This window comes from Lynx rufus, unplaced genomic scaffold (assembly GCF_022079265.1).
Source record: "Lynx rufus isolate CCGP_SWC_20201006 ecotype Redwood Valley unplaced genomic scaffold, mLynRuf1.p SCAF_6, whole genome shotgun sequence".
Lineage (NCBI taxonomy): Eukaryota > Metazoa > Chordata > Mammalia > Carnivora > Felidae > Lynx > Lynx rufus.
Window position 1 is genome coordinate 131,834,121 of NW_025814878.1, and position 12,220 is coordinate 131,846,340.

Sequence of the window (12,220 nt, forward strand, 5' to 3'; positions counted from 1 at the left end):
CCACGTGGGGCTCGGAGCCTGGAGCCTGCTTCGGATTCTGCGTCTCCCTCTCTCTCTCTCTCTCTGCCCCTCCCCACTTGTGCTCTGTCTCTTCAAAATAAATAAACATTAACACAAGATTAAAAAAACAAATCTGGTCCCGGGGTTCCCTGTTCTTCTGTTTCCATCAAGATAACGGCAGCCCCTCTTCCACACCTTGCTGTCACCCCCTGGTGAGACGTGTCCTGTCCGAAGCTTTTATCCACGTGCCCAGCTGGTGAGTGACTGCACCAGCTGGGGCTACTGGGTCGAGCTTCCTGTGCTCACTCGAGCTCCTGCAGGGTCAGGGCCACGCCTCGGGTTTGTTTCCTCTGTCTCACCGTGACACGCGGTGCGTCCTTAGGGCATACTCGTTGGGAGAATGCGTGGACGGGAAGAATGCGTTGAATTTTTCTCTGCAGGTTTGATGAACCCCATTTACAAGGATGATTAGTGATTCAGACGCTTTCTTGGTGGAGAGTGGAGGTGGTTGGTTATGACCGCAGAGCCCGAAGCTTGGTCGAGCGCCCCCCACCCCCCACCCCCGCCCCCAGAAGGGAGTGATTTCTCATAATGTGGCCTCGAGGAGGGAAGCGTTCCCAAACCCTGCGGGCCTTCGTGGCCTTCCTTGCTCAGTTAGAGGCCGTGTGCATGCAGGTTTCATCCTTGGTCTGGAAGGGGTTACCTAAGCCTGCGTGCTATCCACGAGGCACTTGCTTCTCTGCCGGCTGTGGGCTGATAAAAACACCTTCTCCACAGGCCACCCAGGGGGCCAGATCAGGTAGCGCTGGGAGGCTGGCCTCAAATCCTCATCTCTTGCAGAGAGCCCAGGGGCAAGGCGCTTGCTGTAAAAGGCAGAGAAAGGGCACGCGTGCTTGTAAATTATGTCGTCTCGTTCAGATACATCGTGGCACCCAATAGACTTGCTCTCACTTAGCCTTGGAGCACCTTGCCCAGGTAGTGCCTGGGAAGTGTCCTCATTTCAGAGGTGAGGAAGTCACCACTCAAAGAAGGGCCGTCCTGCTCCTGTCAGTCGGGGCTCTGATGAGGGTTTCACCCACTCATGAGGGTTTAACAGAAGAGAATTTGGGGGAAGGGAGCTAGTTACTGGGGTGTGGGCAGGGCTGCAGGAGTGGGCAGCTTGTGGGGATGGGTAAGGGCGGGGGGCCGGGACTGGCCCCAGGCCTGAGCGCCCAAGGCGGCCGGCTGATGGTAGCAGAGCGTGGATGCAGGTGCAGAATAAGGCCGCAGGCCCCCAGGATGCCACGCGGCCCCGGCAGACCCCTGTCCTCACTGCCATAGTGAGGAGACAGCCAAGGGAATGAACCCATCACCCATCACCGCTGTCCCTTTGGCCACAGGAGAGCCACGGGACAAGGAGGGAGGTGACCCGGTCCCTGGACAAAAGGGCAGGGTGGAGAGCGGATCCGGGGCTGGCAGCGATCAGACCATGGCTTCCGGTGGGACCTGTGGGTGGTGACACGCGCAGGGGAGGGTGCCATCTTGCCTTCTTTGCTAAGAGAGAAAAAGGAAGAGGAAATTCTTTCTTCGCCTTTGATCCCTCACACCTTCGTGTTTTAAAACTTCCTCTGGTCTCCTTTCCTCCCTCCTGCCCTCCAGCCTCCTCCCTGCCTCCCTTCTCCACCCCACCCCCTGCCCCGTCCTCTTCCTTCCTTTTCTTCTCCCTCTCTCTCCCCCTCTTCCCCTGCTTTCCCTCCCCCCTCCCTCCTTCCCTCACTCACTCAGTCACACACCCACTAGGCACTGGGACACCCATCAACTCGGCCTGATTCCCTCCCCGAGGTACTCACAGCAGCATCGTGTAATTATGGAGCGTGTTCCATTCAGGGCCCCCTGGTTTGTTTTAAAGCGCTAAGCACAATTGACTTTAGAATCCCATGTTTTAGAAGGGCTCCGTACAGGAAGTCCTCAGAGATCCCCCCAGGGAAGAGCAGAACCTAAGACCACAGCCCTCCTCTCAAGGGGGCCACGCATCCAAAGCTGCCTCCGTCTGCTGACAGGGCCCCAAGCCTTTGCTGCTGTGGTCCTGGATTTATTTTTTTATACTTTTTTTTTTAAAGTTTATTTGTGTATTTTGAGAGCGAGCACGTGCGTGGGAGAGAGCGTACACAAGCAGGGGAGGGGCAGAGAGAGGGAGAGAGAATCCCAAGCAGGCTCTGCACCGTCAGCACAGAGCCCAATGCGGGGCTCGAACTCACAAACTGTGAGATCGTGACCTGAGCTGAGATCAAGACTCGGGATGCTTAACCGACGGAGCCACCCAGGCGCTCCCATTCATTTATGTTTAAGTAGATTTTCCACTCTGCCTCGTATCAGAATGGACTTAGGTCTTTCCGCTGCCCCTTTGGGGAGGCTCTGGCACCCGTGAGTTTTCTTGGAAAAGTGGGGTGCTCGGGGCCACACCATGTCACCAGGTCAATGTCACCCCCCTGCCAACGATCCCCCCCATCGGGGCCGGGAAGACCCTCCCCAGGTAGGAGCAGATGGAGGTCAGGAGAGCTTCTCTTCCACCCTGTGCTGTGAACTGGGGCAAGGCGCTGATGCCTTTCTCTGCACCCCCATTTATCAAATGGACATAATGACCCCCTTTCCTTTTAACGGGAGTGCCAGGAGGCTTTGGTGCATTTCTGAAGTACTCAAAGCCCCTCATTTGGCGAGCGGAAAGTGCAGGGCACTCTGTGCTTCTCATTATTCGACGAGAGGCACATTCACTCCAGCAGAGCCCGCGCTCTCTCCATTTCCCGGTGTTATTGACTTAAGTACTCTTCAAGAAGAATTTCTCCGAAGCTCCCATGTTGACATCCTACTAGTGTTTTGAGAGCCAGCCTCGCTCGCTGTTTGTTCCCTCGGATGAAAGCCTGCAATTGTTCCATTAAACAGTCTGCATTCAACGAGAAGAAGGAGAAGCGGGGGATGGAGCTACACACACACACACACACACACACACACACACACACACAATAGGTGGTATTGCGTTTGCTTCTCAGCGTTCCCCCCCCCCCCCACCGACGTCTCACCGTCCCGGACGTCAGCCCTCATATGTTTTGAGAAAATAAATCAAGAGTATGCATATCTGTTGCAAGGGGAACTGGACTTTTCCACAAGGCAGGTATGATGTAAAAATAGCTCTGCTGGGTAAGGCATGTGGTTGGACTAACTCTGGGAGTCGGGACACGGAGTTCTAGTGACTCAGTCTCTCTCTCTCTCTCTCTCTCTCTCTCTCTCTCTCTCTCTCTGTTTCTCTTGCTCTCTCATTCTCACGTTTCCAGAAGGAGCATTCATTTGCTCTTACGATGCTCCTACTCAAACTCTCTGACACTGTTTCCCCAGATCAGTCCTTGCTTCTTGACTTGTTGCCAGAGAAACCAGCAGAAAGAAGGAAACTTGGAGACTGCTGGCTGCATTTTATGGGCTTCTTGCGGAAGAGGGGCTGATACTTGTAGGCAAAGGAGCCTAGACTCCTGGGCACTTGGGGCATATCAGGGCAAAGCAACAACACAGTTTTCTGGTAGCCCATTGGCATCCTTGGTAGACCACCTAGGAAGGTAGGATGGACTCCCAGCAAGGAATTTGAACTTCATCTTGAGCCAGCTTTGTGACTTTGGACAAGTCATTCAACGTCTCCAGATCCCAGCGTCCTCGGTTATAGAAAGAATAAGAGAAGAATATCGATGTCACAGGCTTTTCGTAAGCACTCACGGACTCCGCAGATAGGAAGCGAAAGTCTCCATGCCGGGTGCGGTGCAAATCTTGGGGCTGCTGGTCTTTGCTTTTCGTATGTTTCTGGTCTCTGGGAGAAATGGACACTAAATAGGCAAAACCAAGAATGTTTGATGGGCGAGTACCACGTGCCTCTGCAGGGGTGCGAAGGAAGAGAGCTGAGTCCTGGCGGGGGTGGGGGGTGCTCAACCCCATACTTGGATGGGTAGGGAAGGCTGCCTGGAGGAGGCCACCACTGAAGTGACAACTGACCAGTGGAAGAAGTTGGTAGGGAAAGGGGTGCAGAGACCCAAGAGGCATTGCCTAGAGATTCAGAGCTACCGGAGTGGAGAGAGAGAGAGAGAGAGAGAGGAAGAGTGGTCAAGGTGGGGGACACAGCCAGTGGTGGGGAGGGTGGTGTGTGGCCGGAGATTTAGGCAGGAGCCCCCTGCAGGGATGATGCTAACAGCCTCCCACATCATCCTGGGGCACATGTAGGGACAGCAAGGTCAGATCTGTGCTATAGAAAATTTGCTAGAGCTACAGTATGGAGACTGAGTGATAGAGGATACGCTGGGGGTTTTCTGTTTGTCTCTCCAGACCCGCTTGCTGCCTTTCTCCATCCTCTATGTCCCAATAGGCTGAGATGATGGACCGGGAACAATAGGCGACCCTGCCCTCCGATTTCCCGAGGGGTTCAGCCCCCAGGAGGCGGGAGGGCGGGAAGAGAGAGAAGTCAGGGTATCTGTTCCCCAGTCTCTCCCCACCGTGGCCTCAGGTTGGTAGCGGCTGTCTTCCCGACTGTGGCCAAGCTCCCGCCGGGCAGACCCTTCTCCCAGCTGTCACTCTCTCTCTAGCGATACCGAAAAGCAGCTCCCTTCAGGTCCAGGCCCCTAAGGCTCCCCACCGTTGCCAGCCCCAGCTCCCTCTCTGTCCTGTGTTGATTGCTCTTAACCCTGCCAAGAACCTTTGTACGTAGGGACTCTTCAGGAGTCCCGGGTCAGTGTGGCAGCCGCTGGGCCCCTGCCCCAAACAGAGGCTTCCGGCGGGAGCCGTGTCAGACTGTTGCACCCACACAGGCCACGGCAGATAGTGGGGACGTGGCTGAAGGGAGTCAGTGGATCCCACAGGCACTCAGGAGATACAAATAATTGGATTCAGATATGGGGGTGAGGGAAGGAAAGCTACGGGTGACTTCGAGGTTCTGGCTTTTGCACCTGGGAGGCGGCTGGTGTTACTCATTGAAATGCCAGGAGAATCGGAGTACCAGGAGCTGCTTCAAGGCCTCAAATGGCCAGACTCAACAGGCTCGGAGGTACAAAAAAGTCCACGGTTCAGAAGTGGAATCCGGGCAGGAGATTCGTTAGCACCGAGATGGCTGGGCCAGTAGACTGGAGGTCTGAGAGCTACGGGGAAGTCCAGGAGGCCGAGATGTTGTAACAACAGAGAGAAGAGAGGCTGAAGAAGGCAGAGAGGTTGGACGGTGGTTGCAGATGTGAGTGCCGGGAGGTACCATTGGCTTCAGGAGCGGAAGCGTGGCTGCCCGGGGTTGACCCTGGCCCAAGCCATCTCATCAAGAGCCTCTGGAGGCCAGAGGGAAGGTTCCTATGCAGATAAGTTGGTGACTTAGGGGGTTGACTTAGGGGCGTCTGTCCGTTCTCCGTGAAGGAGGCGCTGAGGTCTGCTGAGGGGGCGGGGAGGGGACCAAAGAAAGGACCCTCACGAAGCAGGAGACTGTGGTGTCTTTCCAGCTGTTTGGCAGGAGCAAGTTGCTCCTTGCTCCCGGGAGTCTGTCTTCTGGATGAGGAGGGCTGAGGTAACAGGAGCAGAGGTAGAAAACCCCGGAAGCTGAGGGATTCGGTGGTGGTCCCAGCCCTTCTCCTTTGCTTCCTGGCACTTGGAGGGCCCTGCTGTCCCTTTGTCGTCAGAGATTTCTTCATCATCCAGTCAGAGCTCTCTTCTCTGGCTGCAGGACTTTTCCTTCGCTGACGTCCCTCCGGGAGAGGTTGAAGCAGCCGATAGTATTTCAATTCCAGAAACTCTGATCGAGTGTTTAGCGTATGTAAGTCTCGCAAACTGCTCTCAAACAAAAGGGTCTCTGGGAGCACGTGATGTGCTCCTATTTTTTTTTTTTAAGTTGTGGTAAAATGCACATAACATGAGATTTGTTACCTTAACCATTTAAAAAAGATTTTTTTAAATGTTTATTTAGTTTTGAGAGAGAGAGAGAGAGAGAGAGAATCTTAAGCAGGCTTCACACTCAGTGCAGATCCCAGTGCATGGGGTTCAATCCCACGGCCCTGGGATCATGACCTGGGCTGAAACCAAGAGTTGGACCCTCAACCCACTGAGCCACCCGGGCGCCCCACTCCTTTTCCGTTCTATATTACCCGGCATCTCTGACATTTACAGGAGACTTCCATGAGAGATTTTGGAATACTGGAATATTCCTTTGAACATTTTTCTCCTCATCCAGGCATTTATTTCTTGATTCCTTGACTGAATGGGTAGCCACAGGGAGCGATTTCTTTTGGGACTGGTTTTTTTCACTCGCGGAACGGCAAGGTTCACCCGCCGTGGAGTGTGTGTCCCCATTTCCTTCCATTTGAAGGTTGGGCATCCCTTGTTTTCCATGGTGGCGCGTTTCTCAGCTCGCAAAGGTGTTCCGTACCCATTTGTCCCTTTTTGTCTCCACGTTGCAGCCAGGGAGTGCTTATCGCTCTTGTGTCCCAGCTGAGGAAACACGCCGCACAGCCCCGGGACCACCCAGAAAGTGCAGACCTGGGACCAGGACACAGGCCTGCAGGCCACCGCATCTTCCCTGGAGCACGGCTGTGTGTGCAGAGCCCTGGCACAATCGTGCGACGGCAGAGCCGGCCCCGGAGTGGCAGAGGACCCAGCAGCAAGCCCACTCTGCCCCCCGCCCCCCATCCAGGCCATCGGGCTCCTCTCGTTGGGGCGGCTCACGTTCCCTCCGGGGCACAGGAAGGGATTTCTCCAGGCCAGTCCCAGGAGTGGAGTGACGGCAGAGTGCTGTGCGACCAGCCAGCCCCAACTGGGTGAGTCCTCGAAGTTCATAGGTGATGATGAGAGCGGCCAGGTAGGACAGGTAATGACGTAGGGATTTGAAGTGCACAGTTCTGGCTGTGTGCACGCCCCCCTCCCCCCTCAAAGCAGGCAGTGGTGTTAGAAGCTCTCTGAGTCAAGGGGCGCCTGGGTGGCTCAGTCGGTTGAGCGTCCGACTTCAGCTCAGGTCACGATCTCGCGGTCCGGGAGTTCGAGCCCCGCGTCAGGCTCTGGGCTGATGGCTCAGAGCCTGGAGGCTGCTTCTGATTCTGTGTCTCCCTCTCTCTCTGCCCCTCCCCCGTTCATGCTCTGTCTCTCTCTGTCTCAAAAATAGACGTAAAAAAAAATTTTTTTTTAATAAATAAATAAATAAATAAATAAATAAAAGAAGCTCTCTGAGCCAAGTGAACTACTGGCCTTCGGGAAGAATTCTACTCGGGGCATCTTGCTGGGGTCGGTGGGGATTACCTTTGAAGCTGGTGTCACCATCTATCTCTTAGTATCCATGCCCAGGCCATCAGGCAATCCTAAGGAAGAAGAAACCTTTTGTGCTTTGGGGACCACGCGCATGGGGAGCACTAGCTGTGTTTCGGAGGCTCCTGGCGGTGGAACTCACAAGCCGGAGTGCTCCGATCCCTGAAACAGCTAAATAATCCACGGGCCGACACTTAGATAATAATCCCTGGGACCTGGGCGTGGCCAGTGGAGGAAATGGACAGGGGCGGTGCTGCCTCTGGGTTCCCGCTGGGAAACTGCTTCAGACTTGACCCTGTTCACTCTTCTCCTTGAGGGACTGTTCTAGAACATTTGCTATTTGTCACAGGTAGAGCCTGGGTCATCCGGGTTAATCACATATCCTGGTTAAAAGTGAGCTGTTAGTAGGGCCCCTGGGTGGCTCGGTCGGTTAAGCCTCCAACTTTGGCTCAGGTCAGGATCTCACAATTCCCGGGCTCGAGCCCCACGTCAGGCTCTGTGCCGACAGCTCAGAGCCTGGAGCCTGCTATGGATTCTGCGTCTCCCTGTCTCTCTGTCTGTCTCCCGTTCCCTCTCAGGCTGTCTCTCTCTCTCTCTCTCTCAAAATACTGAATCAACATTAAAAAAAAAATTAAAACAAATACGGAAGGCACTTTTATTTCCTGAGGATCGTGATTATGAACCCCATGCACCAAGGCGTTGCTAAAAACATGCAACCACTAGCTAAGAGAACGCTGGCTGGAGAGCTTTGAAGGAACTTCCCGTGTCTCCACTTGGTCATATATTAATTTTCTTAAAAGGCACCGAGTATGTTTGAAGATGATTAAGATTCCATAAGCTAACACAAGGGTGACCTTAGAGGCAACTTACACCAGCTCTGCTTCCAATGCAGAATTCCCCTCTCTAAACTTTCTGGCATTTTCTTTCCCCGGCTTTTTCTCAAAAATCTCTGGCACCAAGGGACTCACAACTCTGTTCCATTTATGAGTCTACTCTTGGAAAACCCCTCTTCATTCCCACCTCTGAAGCCGTGGGGGAATAAGTCCCATCTCTCTTTGACAGCTCTTGAGAAAATTAGGACATTCATATGCCCCTTTCCCCAGTTTCCTTTCATGTTGATCTATTTGTGAGAGACAGAGCAAGACAGAGTGTGAGCGGGGGAGGAGCAGAGACAGAGGGAGACACAGAATCCGAAGCAGGTTCCAGGCTCTGAGCTGTCGGCGCAGAGCCCGACGCGGAGCTTGAACTCATTGACTGTGAGATCATGGCCCGAGCTGAAGTTGGACGCTTATCCGACTGAGCCACCCAGGCGCCCCCCTCCCCTCCAGTTTCCTTTTATCTAAATCTGTCACCTCCAGATCCTGCAACCTTCCTCATGCTTTGAATATTCACTTGCTTTGGGGTTTGGGGGTACTGTAACAGCAGGTGCGTAGGTCCAGTGCCAACGGCCGTGAGACCATCCCTTCCTTCCCTTCTGCAGCATATACTTCCGTGATCAAGCTATGAGCTCTGGCTCTCTCCAGGGTCATTCTCCCAGGGTGCAAATTTCTGCCCCTCTTCTTCCTTTGTGAACCCTGGGCAAGCAAATAAACTCTAATGCCCAGTTTCTTCATCTATTAAAGGTGGGGGAATTAGAGTATCAACCCCATAGCCTCACAGAGTAGGGCAGTTGAGATTAAACATCTAAGTGCTTAGCACAGACCTGCAACATAGTAGATGCTCAATAAATGTATCCGCTTGGAGAATAGTGATCATGAACACAAATGATGCAGTCTGAGTGGCTGGGTTCACATCTCAGCTCAGGTTCAAATTTTGACCCCATCCCGGGTGAGCTAAACAGCCTTGGTTGGGTAAGTGGCTTAAACTCTCTGCGCCTCGATTCCCTTACATGCAAAAGGGAGACTTGGGCTGTTAAGAGCATTAAAGGAGCTATTACATGTAAGGTGCTTGAAACAGAGCTTGGAAAGTGAAAAGGGCCACGTAAGTGAGAGCCATTATTATTGTAGCTTGAAAATACATCTTATTTGAAAAGGAGTCATATCAGGGGTGCCTGGGTGGCTCAGTCGGTTAGGCGACCGACTTCGGCTCAGGTCATGATCTTGCAGTCCCGTGAGTTCGAGCCCCACGTTGGGCTCTGTGCTGACAGCTCAGAGCCTGGAGCCTGCTTTGGTTTTGTGTCTCCCTCTCCCTCTCTCTCTGCCCCTCCCCAGCTTGCCCTCGGTCTCTGTCTCAAAAATAAACATTAAAAATATTAAGAAAAAAATAAAAAAAGGAGTCACATCAGAGGTTGGCCGATACTGAAACCATGGGTACCAATGTGCTGGTTCCTGTACTCTTTATCATTTTATGGTCTGTGTATAGAGCGTTCTCACTATTTATATTTTTGTATCTCAAACTATCCACTTAGCAGAGCATCTTGAACATGGTAGTGCTTCCAGAATTCCTGACCTTTGCAATCCTATCTATCTTTCCTCTGAACTATTTGAAATCTGCTTTCTTAGCGTCTGGATAATTTGACTACATTTCTCTCCAAAGTCAGCTTGAAGATTGCCTCTTCTGAAGACTGCTTGGATCTTTGCAGTAGACTCAGTCCTTCATCCCTCCACACCTGTCTCTAGCGTTCTGGAGGCACTGCCCTGCCCCTGTGTGTTCAGTATCCTCACGGGGCTGTGCTAATTGACTCTTCTGTAGTTACTGGGCCCATGCACTTCAGAGTAATACCTGACTTCATTATGCTCTTGCCCTCACTGCCAACTGGCAAAGAGTCATTCCTTTTCCAGAAGCACTTAGCATAGAGTAGATACTTACAAATGATTCTGGAACAAATGCCATTCTTAACTAGCCTCATCTGTGAGAAAAGGGATGATGTTGGAGAAACTTGTTTAAACTGTGAAGTATTTCCAGTGGTTATTATCATTAATTCTAAAGTAGCAAAGTTCTTTTTCCAAGACCATCTTCCTTTCTAGACCCCAGCTGGCATTTCTCTGAAGAGAAATCAGAATCATTTCTGGAAGAGGGGCACCTGGGTGGTGGCTCAGTTGGTTAAGCGTCTGACTTGGGCTCAGGTTGTGATCTAATGATTTATGAGTTTGAGCCCCACATCAAGCTCTGCGCTGACAGTGTGGAGCCTGCTTGGGATTCTCTCTCTCTCTCTCTCTCTCTCTCTCTCTCTCGCTCTCACTCTCCATCTTCTTCTCTGCCCCTCCTCTGCTTGTGCACACTCTCTCTCTCTCTTAAAATAAATAAAATCATTTCTGGAAGAGAAACTATCCTTTATTTTTTCATCTTTTTAGAGTTTAAAGATTCAGTCATTTACTGATGTAAAATACAAATTTGTACTTTTTTTAATAAAATGAGATTCATGCCAGATATACAGCTTCACATTGCTCCCACGTATTTCCTTTAGATCATTTAATCACTAAGGGAAAGCACTGAATTATTTCTTCCCACAGTCACATCTTCATCCGATTTCCCACTCCTGCCTCTCCACATGATTATTTTGATCTGATTTCAACAGCAATGGAAAGATTAAGCAAATGCACTCAAAGTCAAAAGTAAACAATTAGAAAATATCTGCAGGGTATATTATAGGCAACATACTCCTATCATACTCCTAGTAAGACGAGGACAACACCTCAATATAGAAATGGGCAAAAAAGAGGAACAGGCAATCCACAGAGAAAGAAATACAAATGTTTAACACATATTTGAAGGTGCTCTGTTTCACCCATAATCAAAGAAGCAAAAATGTAATACATAATAAGGTAGTTTAGACCTATTGGATTGACAAAATGGAAAAGAATGAAAATAACCAGTGTTGGTATGGAGTTAGGAAACACAACTCTCAAGAAGTGGTTGAAAAGAATATAGATGAATATAAGCCTCCCAGAAGGCTCAATGTTTCTTGAGAACTGTCAAATGTTCATATTGATAACGGTACAATTTCACCGTAAAACTGTTTCCCTAAGGAACAAAAATGACAATTGTGCAGGGTGTGTGTAGGAGCATTTGTTGCATTTATAGCAGCAAAAAAGAGGGGCACCTGGGTGGCTGAGTTGGTTAAGCCTCCGACTTTGGTTCAGGTCATGATCTCTCGGTCTGTGAGTTCAAGCCGCATGTCAGGCTCTGTGCTGACAGCTCAGAGCCTAGAGCCTGCTTCAGATGCTGTCTCTCCCTGTCTCTCTGCCCCTACCCGACTCGTGCTCTTTCTCTCTCTCTCAAAAATAAATAAACATTAAAAAAAAAAGGATGATGTGGAGATGTGTGTCCATAATACACACTTAAGAGAAAAAGCAGATTATAGAAAATGATATGGTATGGTATGATAAGGCATGGCAAATCCTTATTTGATACGAAATGGAAAAAAATAGCTGCAGATACTTACGAATACATCTATTTTGTGTTTATACACTTCTGTGCCTTTTGACATTTTAACATATATATTTTAATACGATGTTTTAATTTAAACATGTTGTATATATAAAATAAAAAATATTTCTTTTTTGAATAAAAGGATTGGGGAACTGCTGTGTATTTCTTGTGTGTGTATGTGTGTGTGAGAGAGAGAGAGAGACAGAGACAGAGAGAGAGAGATTTGGAAATGGAATCGATGCTTGTACGGCAGGAAAGTAGCATGCTGGAGATTCCCTCTAGAATACATGGAACCATGGCTGGAGAGGAGTGGAGGTGACAGTCATTGGCAATGAGGTCAGGCACTTAACAGCTAGAGCATCAGATGATTCACCTGCAAAGCACTCATACCTGAATCCTTGATGTATCCCGGACGAGGGAATGACTCGGAAGGTGGCAGATAGGCAGTAATATCCCCCCAATACTTCTAGCTTTAGGGGAAGTCTGCTCTCTTTGGACAGGCCTAGACCCCGATTCCTATGGGTGCATCTGTCAAGATGCTAAATCTTAACGAAGACCAGTGCCTGGGCAT